The sequence below is a fragment of the Ornithodoros turicata genome, chromosome 2, assembly GCF_037126465.1.
Source record: "Ornithodoros turicata isolate Travis chromosome 2, ASM3712646v1, whole genome shotgun sequence".
In the NCBI taxonomy this organism is placed as follows: domain Eukaryota; kingdom Metazoa; phylum Arthropoda; class Arachnida; order Ixodida; family Argasidae; genus Ornithodoros; species Ornithodoros turicata.
This window is the reverse complement of record NC_088202.1, coordinates 1,133,122-1,146,116: the sequence shown is the minus strand read 5'-3', so window position 1 is coordinate 1,146,116 and position 12,995 is coordinate 1,133,122.

Sequence of the window (12,995 nt, the reverse complement as noted above, 5' to 3'; positions counted from 1 at the left end):
AATTACGCAAAAGTTCGATTTCGGTACTCTGTGAGAATGTTTCTGGTATATTTACCGACAAAAAGTGACTCGGGCGAATTGCGGTAGGGCCATAAACAACTGATATATTATAGAATGTAAATGGAGATTATCATTTATGTTGCAAAAACGCCCAATGGACCCGGTGCACGTCTGCTGTATGCACCTGAAAGGAATGCAGAGCGTTTTCAATTCACCCCAATGAAGGTTTTCAAATATTTCTAGGGCAGGTGTCAAAATTAGTGGACCAGCAGGGATAAGTTCACTTGCCAGCGAAGTGGAATACAACATCCACTTCGCACTCTAGAACTAGATGGTAGGCACACCCAGTTAAACTGGAGCATGGGTTAAACCAGTTGGAAACCACTTGGCAGTCAAGTGGAACCAGATGGAAGCACATCCAGTTCAACTGGAGCCTGAATGATACCAGTTGGAAACCATTTGGCAGTCAAGTGGAACCAGATGGCAGGCAGATCCAGTTCAACTGGAGACTGGGTAAAGCCAGTTGGAAACCACTTGGAAAATCAAGTGGAACCACTTCACTCTAAACCGGAAACAATTTGTTCCACTTTAAACCACTTTGGCATGCAAATGGATCCACTTCAGATTCCAGTTCAGATTTTCACCTGGGTGGGTTTAAGTAAGTTGGTGAATACGGACTACCTTGTCTAGTGAGGGGTACAAAAAAGTTACATTCACAGCCTCGCGAAATCTGATGCGCATGAGACGTAGGTCATACTTTCCACAGTATGCCCATAAGCTATACAGATATTCGTCTACATTTTAGATTAAATCCAGAAGAACGCTTGTATCTCATGGCTGAATTGAGACATATGCCGTTAGAGATAAGGAGGTGCAATAGTAAAATTTGGAGTTTTCTCACATAAGAATAAGATGCAGTAGTGCGATATTGAAATTGATACAATCACATTATCTAGCGCAGCGACTGAGCGTATCCTCTTTGCGTTCAAGCATCCTATATGTCATGTGGTAATATTCTGAGAGCTGACGAACTAGATTTCTTTTCCATCTTAAGTCGAATAAGAATACAGAATCCTTCTCGAAGGGCCTATCCTGCGCCAACAGCAATGCACTCGTCATAATAACAACAAGAGGCACATGGCTGAAAGCAACAACTGCCTGCAGTTCCGGCATCCAGAGCACATGGTCACGCCAGCCATGGGTAGAAAATAGGTCACTGGGAAGCATCCTCCTGTGCTCAGCCATTCTCTTTTAGGGCGTGAATGTTGCAAAGGCGCTTCTCATATCTCATATCATGAAAGAATCTACCCTGACGAAATCACAGTATTTAAGGGCGCAAAAGCATCATTTCTTGCTGTGAATGACAGTAGTATAGAGCCGTTACGCACAACAGCCACTTTTTTCTAATCCAGTTGTAGAAATTTCTAATCCACCACCCATTTCTAATCCAGGTCAAGCCAGGTCTAATCCAGGCTCTACCCCAGGCTCTACCCCTTCATGGTGATCCATCCAATTTCTATGTGATTGGCTACCCTTCATTGCCACATCTGCTCACTCGCTCATAAACACCAAAATTATCTATTCTATTCAATTCTAAGTCAGCTCATAGGCTTCCAAATCGCTCTGTTTTCTAATCCAGTTCTAGTCCACCACCCATTTCTAATCCAGGTCAGGCCACTTCTAAACCCTCTAGTTGGTTGGTCACAGCTCCACCCCTTCACGGTGATCCATTCAATTTCTGCATGATTGGCTACCATTCATTGCCACAACATCTGCTCACTCCTCGTAGACACCAAAATGATCTATTCTATTCAATTCTAAGTTGGCTCATAGGTTTCCAAATCGCTCACCTGTCTATTGGTCTGGGGGTGGTCACTTTCATTCATTTCTAAAACCTAGTGATTGGCTCAGGATCCTATTGGCTGCCTCCCATACATGTTCGGTAGACTCATTGGTCCTTCCTACTCATAGGTTACTCGATCACACGCTTTCAACTGCATATTGCTTCATAATTCCAGCTGCATAATAGACAACCACTCATTGATCAATCCCTTTCATTTCTAGGCCAGCTCACAGTTCCCCCAAATTGCTTATTGATCCGGGAGGCCTTCTTTTTTAGCCTCAGCGACTCTCGGCAGTGGTTGGGACACAAAAACATGGTAAATAGTTTTCAATGTTTATTGACTACATCATGGCAGTCTCGGAGATATTGTAGTTCTCCCTGGGGACACATCCATGCACGCCGTACATCTCCGCTCGCATCCATGGCGTTTTTCGCATAAGAACCATGTGGATCACCCAGGCACTCGTCCTTCTCTGTCCATGACCCAGAGGCAAACCGCAGGAGAGAACAGTATGTGACAGAAGCATTAATTCTCTTCCTGCACATCTTCTGAAGAGATGAAAGAACATTATGAGCTTCACTACTTATATCACCCACTTAAACTTACCATATTCGTAGCTTCCATATGGATAGGAGTCGACGTCATTGCACAGGTATCTCTAGTCGTCGTATGCCATCAGACTTCTTTTGACATTTCTGATGGTGTACATACACTGCTTCTTTCCAACGATTGATATTTGTTCGTTCGATACACTCGTGTGATTGAACAACGTATTGTAGTATGTCTCATGGAGGAGGTGCTTGCGTACAATATTCTTTTTGACCCCTTTAGCTCTTGCAATTTGCTTTCCTCCAGCTAATTTGACGGAATACATTTTAGCTTTCAAACATACTACTTCCTCAATAGGTACACTACCAGTTTCACTTTTGAATGCCCCAAGTCTTCCACGATTCTTTTCACTGTTCAGTGGATGATCCCGATCGAAGGAAGACAGATCTAAGTGGTCGTCGGCGATCGCTCGTAACTGATCTTCGTGGTCCTTGCAGAATAGGCCGAGGATCAAAGAATCCGTGTCAAAGTAGCAGGTAATCACCGGACAAGTGAGCTTGCTCAAGAGGGTTTCGTAGTAGAATGAGTACATGGTTAATTTACTGAGTTCTAAAATCGTAAACCCAATCTGGAGTGGGAAATCGCATTACACTTTTCTTTTGCGCATTTCGTACATGACACAATCTGGGGACAAAGTTTCCATCCGCACACATTCTGCCCGACTCAGGAGGTGACTCGCCGTCTCCTCATCGAAGGCTACTCGAATATCATGCATGTTAAATTTATTTAAAAGTGTTCTTCCAAAGACTGCATTATTTGAGAGTTTGTAGAAGTTTTTTTCGAAAGTCGTACACGAGGCAACGCGTCTGGCAACATTGTCCTCGATGTAGGGACGCAGGAATGGTGCTTGACGAAATTTTAGAATTCGGTGAATTTTCGTCACCCTCATGCCCAATCTACAATAGAGTGCGAGCAACGCGTAACGTACGACGTACTCGACCTTGTCCTTGCACGTGGGCAACAGCTTTTTGCTGTAAGCAGGCTGATACATTAATTCTTCGAGAAGCCCTCGCTGGAATGGCGAGAGCCATTCCTTTGGGACAACTGCCTTCTCGGGAGCCAGGGGGAAGTACCTCGTTAGAGCGTGGATAGATTTTGGATACTCCAAGTCACATACGTACACATACCCCACCTCCGAATCCGTGGGGTGACGCATAAAATCCATGGAGCTAAAATCCTTGACCCATTCGAAATCACCGACAGGGAGGTGCTTTATCATACTAAATCCGTAAAGATTGTTGCAATCTATGTATGATATGTCCACCTCCGCTTTATCAGGATCATAGCCGCTACACAGAGGGTTATTGGGACGCAAATGACGCCTGCTCGCCCGACAGAGCCCGCCTCTAACGTCCGATTCGATGGTTCTGTACATTTCCTCATCGGTAATCAATTCCAATTTTGCATTTGTATAATTTAACGCGCATTGCCACGAATAGGATGCCAGAGAAACGCAATGAAGCAATTTTAATCCGCGTGCGCTGTAGCACAGGCGTCGGAAGTGCTGCATTATGTCTGCATGTAAGAGGGCATCCGTTTTCAGGTACAATGTGTTATAATCCCGTAAACTCGAGCACCCAAAATGTTCAAATACATGCACAGCATACTGGTAGTCCTCGTCGCTTACATCTTCCCCAGTTAGATCATTTCGAAAAGCGGATTTTTCTGGGAGACTCAACTCGTCGTACACTGCAAAAGAACTCAGGTAACTGTAAGGGAACACACCTTTACGAAGCAAAATTTTGTAGTCGTCTCCAAATACCTGCTTCAAGCATTGGAACGCCTCTGCACCCCCCATGGATTTGACGGTTTCCACAAGCTCCCCAAGTGATGAATTTAGGTACTGCATGGTATCTCTGAAGAGGAAGGTACCAATTTCGAATGAACGAATTTTTTCCATGGAGCTGGCCACAATGAAGGGAGGTCGCTTCCACCCGAGAACGTGAAATTCCCGTAACTGTCCAGCCAAATCATAAGACAAATTGTGGACCATGATCGGCAATTTTTTTCTGGTAGTGCACGCGACGTTACAGGGGTTGCACAGTGTCGCGATATAATTTGTCTCACCCGCAGTACAATGCTTCAAATGATCATGATGCCGGACACGAGGTAGGTCTTTCGCGAATTCCCGTTTACAGTATGCACAGTGGGTGGCACCTCTGTGCTTGGCTTGTTGTTCATCGCTCAGCACCATTGCAGCGGGGCAGGCGTTCAAGGCAATAATTTCGTCACACATTTTCATGAGCGCCTTCACACACTGCTTTGCCGCATCTTCCCCATGGTGTGTTCTAATGCGCATCACCTTTGAGTCGTGGGTACGCACGAGCACAGCACACAAGCTAGAGATAATGTGACGTTGCATGCCAACACCACTGGGTGCGAGTACGCTCTCAGTGTCCAACGCAACGACGTAGTTGTACTGCTGCATGTACTGTATTTTAGTAAACTCTACAAAATTTTTTCCCGGCTCGCAAAATTCCAACAGGATTTCGTTGACGTCCATGCAAAGGCGTCGATGTTTCGCCATGCTCTCGTCCTTCACGAAAGAGCGTGTACAGCATTCGCATATGAAATGGTTACTTCTTGTTGTCAACAAGTGTTCGAGGGACTTAATTCCAAAAAAATGCTCATCTACTTCCAACAAGTGAATTTTCTTTTCCCATTCTAGTTTTGGGGGTCGCGACACATGTACTCCCTGATCGACGTACGCGTACACGTAGACGGAAATCTTGTTTTGGTTTTCGAATTCGTCAAGATCACAGAAGGATACAGGGAAGTGACTAGGCCACTATTACTCTGTTGCATAATTTTCATATTTTTTCCATCGGCTCCTTTCCTGCGGGTGCAAGAGGGCGAGCAACTTGTATTTAAAGCACTCGCCCTCCTTACGCTCTGGTAAAGGGACATTCGTTAACACGTTTCTGCGTTTAGCCAAATTAGTGGGAAGTACCCCATTGGATCCGAATTTTTTAGTTTTCACAGTGGAAATACACATTTGAACTTTTTGGACGTCAGTGGATACAAACCCACTACCCTCGCGCTGGTAATTTTCAACGCGCCCAGTGGACTCCTGAATCACATTCATCAAAGTATTTACGATACCTCCATCACTGTGGACTTCGCGAGCAAGCGCCATAAAATGAGCTATGTGTGCGGTTACATCCCCTCGATTTTCTTTCACCATTAGAATGTCAGAACAAATGCAAAACCTAAAGGGTATTCTTTCGCTCGCAAAATAGCAATTATATTGTGGAGGTGGTTCATTAAATATTGTCGCAAGTCCTCTACTCCCTGATCGTGAACAGATGCCAATAGCACAAACGCTTTGATGATACCTCGAAATGCGCTATCAGTTTGAAAGAAAGGCAGGAAGGAAATGTCCACATAGGGATGTGATCGCTCGACGTGAGCATGCAATGTGCCAGGTGAAATGTCTGGAGAAGATGGTGAATTCTCTTCCAATGGCTCATCATCGCCAATATCATGAGGATCAAAAAAGCAGAACACGCATTTAGGCACTGAAAAAAAAAGAAGAAACACTAAGAAAACGTGCACCACAGAGCGTGGATGAAAAATACTTACTTTTGAAGAGAGCTCCGCACACTCCCGAAGCGATGTGAAGACTGCTGCCTCTTTACAGATCCTCCCCACTTATATAGCGGCGACCTCGCTGCATGCCCCAACATGCACGGGTGCGAGGAGTCGTCATAGCCTAAAAATAAACTTGCTCTGCATGTTCAAGGTTGCAGCTTGCCCTTGGCTTCACGTAATGCTCCTTCCGCCTACACCATTGCCGCACCTGAGCGCAAAGTTCGCTCTCATCACATGTCATTCCGATATGCAAGTTGCTTCCATGAGCAGGCACACAACCATCCCTTTTTATTCACAGTGGCTGTGGAATTTCAGTAATATTACTTAAATGAAACAAATTGTAGTGAAATGCGGATTCATCTCAGACAGGAATTTCTACCCGCAGCGTTAAACCACCATTTCTGCTCGAATAGCAAACTAGCTATGACTTCAAAAATTAAACACGTGCTAACAACCCCGACAACACAAGCAGGTCCGAGAAACATCTCTAAGACGTCACTTGGGGAAGACGACGATATCCCTATAACATCCGAAATACAGCCCAAAATTATCCCTGTCACGTAACAATGGCACACCCGGATATGCCTCTGGGACGTATCTGGCAGGTCCCATGGGGCTTTCTTTGGGATTAGCATGGTACACAAATGGGATGTGCCCGAAGGGCGCTCCTCCTCTCCTACCCCCTCCATTTTTCTGCGTTGCTTGGCCCCGTTACAAAAAAAAAAATGCGCACTCAATACTAAATGCGCTTACACAACGACGATTGAAAATTTGAAGCAGGGAGTTCAGAAAAGAACTAGTTTATTCTTACTATTGAGACTCGCAAGTGTAATTCTACATCCATCATTTGCATGCGGAATTGAAGCACTTGGCATAACAGTAAATCACAATATCACAGCATCAAGAGCAATCCACAGTAATAAACTGTATATCACAGATCAGCTTTGTTGTGGCCTTCCAGTTGTTGTACCTTTGTCTTGTCTTGTTGTACAAGTACTTTCTCAGTCAAGTCTCAACTTACCTTACTCAACTCAGCCTTACAATAACAGATTGCACACTGGAAGGGAGATGCTCCAAAATGTTTATCAAACATGCAGCACAGTAAAAAGAGAAAGCTTAAAACATAACCTAATTACCTAAAAATTAATCGCTGGGCATATCACCTTATGAAAGAACTGGCTAGAGAGTGTTCCTTTCTCTATGTCACATGAACTTTGTGATATCCTTGTTGAATAAAAATGAAAAAATGACCATAAAAATATCATGGCACCAAAGACTGCAACACACTACAAGGTACCCACAAAACAATCTGTAAAAACAAACAGAAAATACGACCTTTCATAATACCCTGGCATTCAAACACTAAGACAAACTCCAATGAAAAAGACTCTGACTTCGCCTGAGCATGTTGATGAGATGCGGCGACCAGGTATCGTTCTTCTCGCAAGAGTGTGTGAGTGTGAATGAATGATGGTACTTAGGCAATGGCAGGTTCCAATAAGACAATGAGATAATCTCAAATGTATCAAATTTCCAAGCACTGTGCACTTACCTGCATGTACAACACATGAAAGGTGAAAAAAAAAAGGTGAAAGGTGAAAAAATACTGACTTGTAAAACGTAAAAAGTGTAGGTAGCCTCATATTGAAGCACACATGATGCTTCAGGTACGAAAAGTGCAGTCAGTTTTGGAAGTGCTTCCTCCGGCTGGGAAGGCCGCGATTCAGTCAAGTTCGCACCGTCAATGTCACGAACCTCATCCACATCACTGCTTCCGTGGTCGCTAAGACTTTGATCTACCAACACGGGACGTGGCTCATGATCACTAGGAGTGTTCACCAACATCGAAAGCGGTTCGCTTGACTGGCCCACAAACATCGAACGCGTTTCACTGCCGGCGTCACCATCGTTGCGACAGTCATATGATGCTCCTTCAGTTTATCACGCAAAAGCAAAAGCTTCCCGCTACAGCTTGGCTCACATGACGATGAAGTGTTCGCCTTGATGTTCGTTTGCTGCGTCTCATGATGAACACACTTTGATCGAGGAGTAGCTCACGATGTTCCTAAACCGAAGTTAAACGAAGAAAAACGCGTTTGAGCATTACAACGCTTTGCATGCTTTCAAACTAACAGCAAGCTTCACTCTCGATTCCGAATAACACATCAAAAGTATGCTTACAATTCATTGACATAACGCCGTTGGCAGCAACATTGACAAGGCCTCGCTGGAGCACATGCGATCGCAAGAAGACCGTTGAAAATTGAACCGCGCAGTCAGCAGGGTCAGCAGTCTCGCCCTCCTCCTCTCATTGCAGTGAATCGGTTCCCCCTCCACTCGTACAGAGGTCTCTGACATGCTCCCATGGGGACGTTTTTCGGACCTCGTTGCTCGACGTAGCAAGTATAAGTTCTGAAGGCATCCCCACGGATCCCTCAATCGAGCCAGCGACGTTGGGATCTGTTTGGGACGTCCCCAAAACGATACGTGTTGTCGGGGAAACTACCTTGAACTGACAAAACACCCATTTCTGCTATCAGATAATTCTTGCATAATGCTACATACAGTTGCATTGTCCCTGTATAAAGAAAGCACAAGACAAGGTACACAAATTCACTTAAGCGATGAGGGAAAAGGCTTAAGACCTCAGGAATAATCGCAAAGTCACCACACATCGCTACGCGGCTAGCACAAGATAACAACAAGATACCAGCGGGGGGGGGGGGGGTAAAATCGTAACACTGCTAAATAAGTCCCAACATCCCATGATGACATCACAAACCAAGAAAAAAGCACACACGCGCGCGCACACAGCAGCTCAGGAATGCACAAGGAGAGGTGCCTTATTGGAATTTCTACTCCTGGCTCAGACACCAACATTTCTGCTCAAATACCCATAACCGCAAGATTAAGTACTGCTTACTTCATCGAGCACCCAACAAAATCAAACAAAAACAAACAAACCCACTTTCCGTGATAGAACACTATTCAGCTTTACCAAGTGATTTTCTTTTGCTTTAGCAGTGAAAGAAAAAAAAGCCATGAAAAATTACACGTACTTTTGCTTGAATAGCTATAACTGCAAAAAAAAACAAAAAAACGAAGCACGTGCTAATAAAGGGAGAAAAAGGCACCCATTTCTGCTATCAGATAAGTATTGCATAATGCTACATACACAGTCGCGTTGTCCCTGTGTAAAGAAAGCACAGGACAAGGAGGGTACACAAATCGAATTGGGAAAATCACTTCTACTTGCGCAGCATAATACGATATACGCTGATTTTTTTTTACGGGCGAAAATTGCAATAAGAAGCCACTGCTATGCAAATGCAACAACCCTTATTTTTAAACCAACATTTCATGCAATAACACATAAATTTATCACTCGAGTCACACGAAAAGGCATACACAATGTACTTACTGGTTAAGTGGGGTCACAGTTGCACACACAACACAGACACAACGAGTGACAGTGAAAAATAAGATATTACACGCACTTCTGCTCGAATAGCAAAGTGTCAAGCATGACAAAACACATTTTCTACCACCAGAAAATTATTAAACAGAATAATACAATATTCGCAAAAATTAAGCTTGTGTGGCAAACACACCAACCTGAGGAACACACCCATTCACATCTGCTTTCTGAATTTGTTATACAGGCGTGAGCGATTCGATAGGAATATAAAGCACGCTGCTTGGAGAAAGCATATATCATGTGTAGCGCGGTGTACTCTATTGAAAATGCGATAAACCTTGTTTTTTCAACAAAAAAGAATCACAGTCGGCATAATATACGGCAATATCGGCAATATCACTGAAGTCAAACACATTGAACTTACTTGTCAAGTGGGGTCCCAGCTGCACAAACGTGCATGCACACTCACACATTTTTAGTGCCTCACAATGAGCAAAAACCCAAGGTCTATTCACAGCCACATAAATTCATATTATTCCTCACGTCAATAATTATCCAACCATCGTCAAAACGGGGAACACGCATATGCCAATGCGAAACAATAGGCCTTGCGCCGGATGTAATACGATATCGCCAGTCGACCGTCCCAAAGCAAAAAAAGAAACACAGCATCTCAGGAATGCATGTTGCCTATACATCCAAGAACAGCGTGCAGCAATTATAACACAGAATGAGATTCATTTCTTTGTAGTTTTGTTTGCTTGCATATAAATATTTCACAAGAAATATTACAGAGTGTAAAAGGAGAACAGCATTCGCTACACCCTGTAGCTCTTATCATTTTTAAACAAACCAGATTTCATAACCACACTACCATTCACTAAATAGGGGAGTCACTAATGATTCAAATAAGATAAAATATCATTCCATCATCACTGATTGCGAACTTCACGCAAGAATAAGCAACTGCTGCGCGTCGTATTTTTCTTATAAGAAACACCAAATCTCGCCGTGTTAAACACCAACAGCAACGATTTTTTGTATTTTGTATTTATTTTTGCCATTTCCAGCAGCTCATTACTTTGTGTGAGTCATCAAAAATTAAAAATTTCTGTTCTGGTGCTGTTAAAGTGATAAAACAGTGTGCCCCCCCCCGTGAGCCGCATCCCGGCCCGTTCACGCAGTTAGGACACGCTTGACGCAATGACGAGCGCTCCGTTATCGTTTCCCAGTGCAGGCACACTGTTTTATCACTTTAACAGCACCAGAACAGAAATTTTTAAATTTTTAAAATCGTTGCTGTTGGTGTTTAACACGGCGAGATTTGGTGTTTCTTAAAAGAAAAATACGACGCGCAGCAGTTGCTTATTCTTGCGTGAAGTTTGCAATCAATGATGATGGAATGATATTTTATCTTATTTGAATCATTAGTGACACCCCTATTTAGTGAATGGTAGTGTGGTTATGAAAACTGGTTTGTTTAAAAATGATAAGAGCTACAGGGTGTAGCGAATGCTGTTCTCCTTTTACACTCCGTAATATTTCTTGTGAAATATTTATATGCAAGCAAACAAAAGTACAAACAAATGAATCTCATTCTGTGTTATAATTGCTGCACGCTGTTCTTGGATGTATAGGCAACATGCATTCCTGAGATGCTGTGTTTCTTTTTTGCTTTGGGACGGTCGACTGGCGATATCGTATTACATCCGGCGCGAAGGCCTATTGTTTCGCATTGGCATATGCGTGTTCCCCGTTTTGACGATGGTTGGATAATTATTGACGTGAGGAATAATATGAATTTATGTGGCTGAGAATAGACCTTGGGTTTTTGCTCGTTGTGAGGCACTAAAAATGTGTGAGTGTGCGTGCGCGTTTGTGCAGCTGGGACCCCACTTGACAAGTAAGTTCAATGTGTCTGACTTCAGTGATATTGCCGATATTGCCGTATATTATGCCGACTGTGATTTTTTTTTGAAAAAACAAGGTTTATCGCATTTTCAATAGAGTACACCACGCTACACATGATATATGCTTTCTCCAAGCAGCGTGCTTTATATTCTTATCGAATCGCTCACGCCTGTATAACAAATTCAAAAAGCAGATGTGAATGGGTGTGTTCCTCAGGTTGGTGTGTTTGCCACACAAGCTTAATTTTTGCGAATATTGTATTATTCTGTTTAAGAATTTTCTGGTGGTAGAAAATGTGTTTTGTCATGCTTGACACTTTGCTATTCGAGCAGAAGTGCGTGTAATTTCTTATTTTTCACTGTCGCTCGTTGTGTCTGTGTTGTGTGTGCAACTGTGACCCCACTTAACCAGTAAGTACATTGTGTATGCCTTTTCGTGTGACTCGAGTGACCCACAGCGTAAGGAGGGCGAGTGCTTTAAATACAATACGCTCGCCCTCTTGCACCCGCAGGAAAGGAACCGATGGAAAAAATATGAAAATTATGCAGCAGAGTATGGGTGGCCTAGTCACTTCCCTGTATCCTTCTCTGATCTTGACGAATTCGAAAACCAAAACAAGATTTCCGTCTACGTGTACGCGTACGTCGATCAGGGAGTACATGTGTCGCGACCCCCAAAACTAGAATGGGAAAAGAAAATTCACTTGTTGGAAGTAGATGAGCATTTTTTTGGAATTAAGTCCCTCGAACGCTTGTTGACAACAAGAAGTAACCATTTCGTATGCGAACGCTGTACACGCTCTTTCGTGAAGGAAGAGAGCATGGCGAAACATCGACGCCTTTGCATGGACGTCAACGAAATCCTGTTGGAATTTTGCGAGCCGGGAAAATTTTTTGTAGAGTTTACTAAAATACAGTACATGCAGCAGTACAACTACGTTGTTGCGTTGGACACTGAGAGCGTACTCGCACCCAGTGGTGTTGGCATGCAACGTCACATTACCTCTAGCTTCTGTGCTGTGCTCGTGCGTACCCACGACTCAAAGGTGATGCGCATTAGAACACACCATGGGGAAGATGCGGCAAAGCAGTGTGTGAAGGTGCTCATGGAAATGCGTGATGAAATGATTGCCTTGAACGCCTGCCCCGCTGCAATGGTGCTGAGCGATGAACAACAAGCCAAGCACAGAGCTGCCACACACTGTGCATACTGTAAACGGGAATTCGCGAAAGACCTACCTCGTGTCCGGCATCATGATCATTCGAAGCATTGTACTGCGGGTGAGACAAATTATATCGCGACACTGTGCAACCCCTGTAACGTCGCATGCACTACCAGAGAAAAATTGCTGATCATGGTCCACAATTTGTCTTATGATTTGGCTGGACTGTTACGGGAATTTCACGTTCTCGGGTGGAAGCGACCTCCCTTCATTGTGGCCAGCTCCATGGAAAAAATTCGTTCGTTCGAAATTGGTACCTTCCTCTTCAGAGATACCATGCAGTACCTAAATTCATCACTTGGGGAGCTTGTGGAAACCGTCAAATCCATGGGGGGTGCAGAGGCGTTCCAATGCTTGAAGCAGGTATTTGGAGATGACTACAAAATTTTGCTTCGTAAAG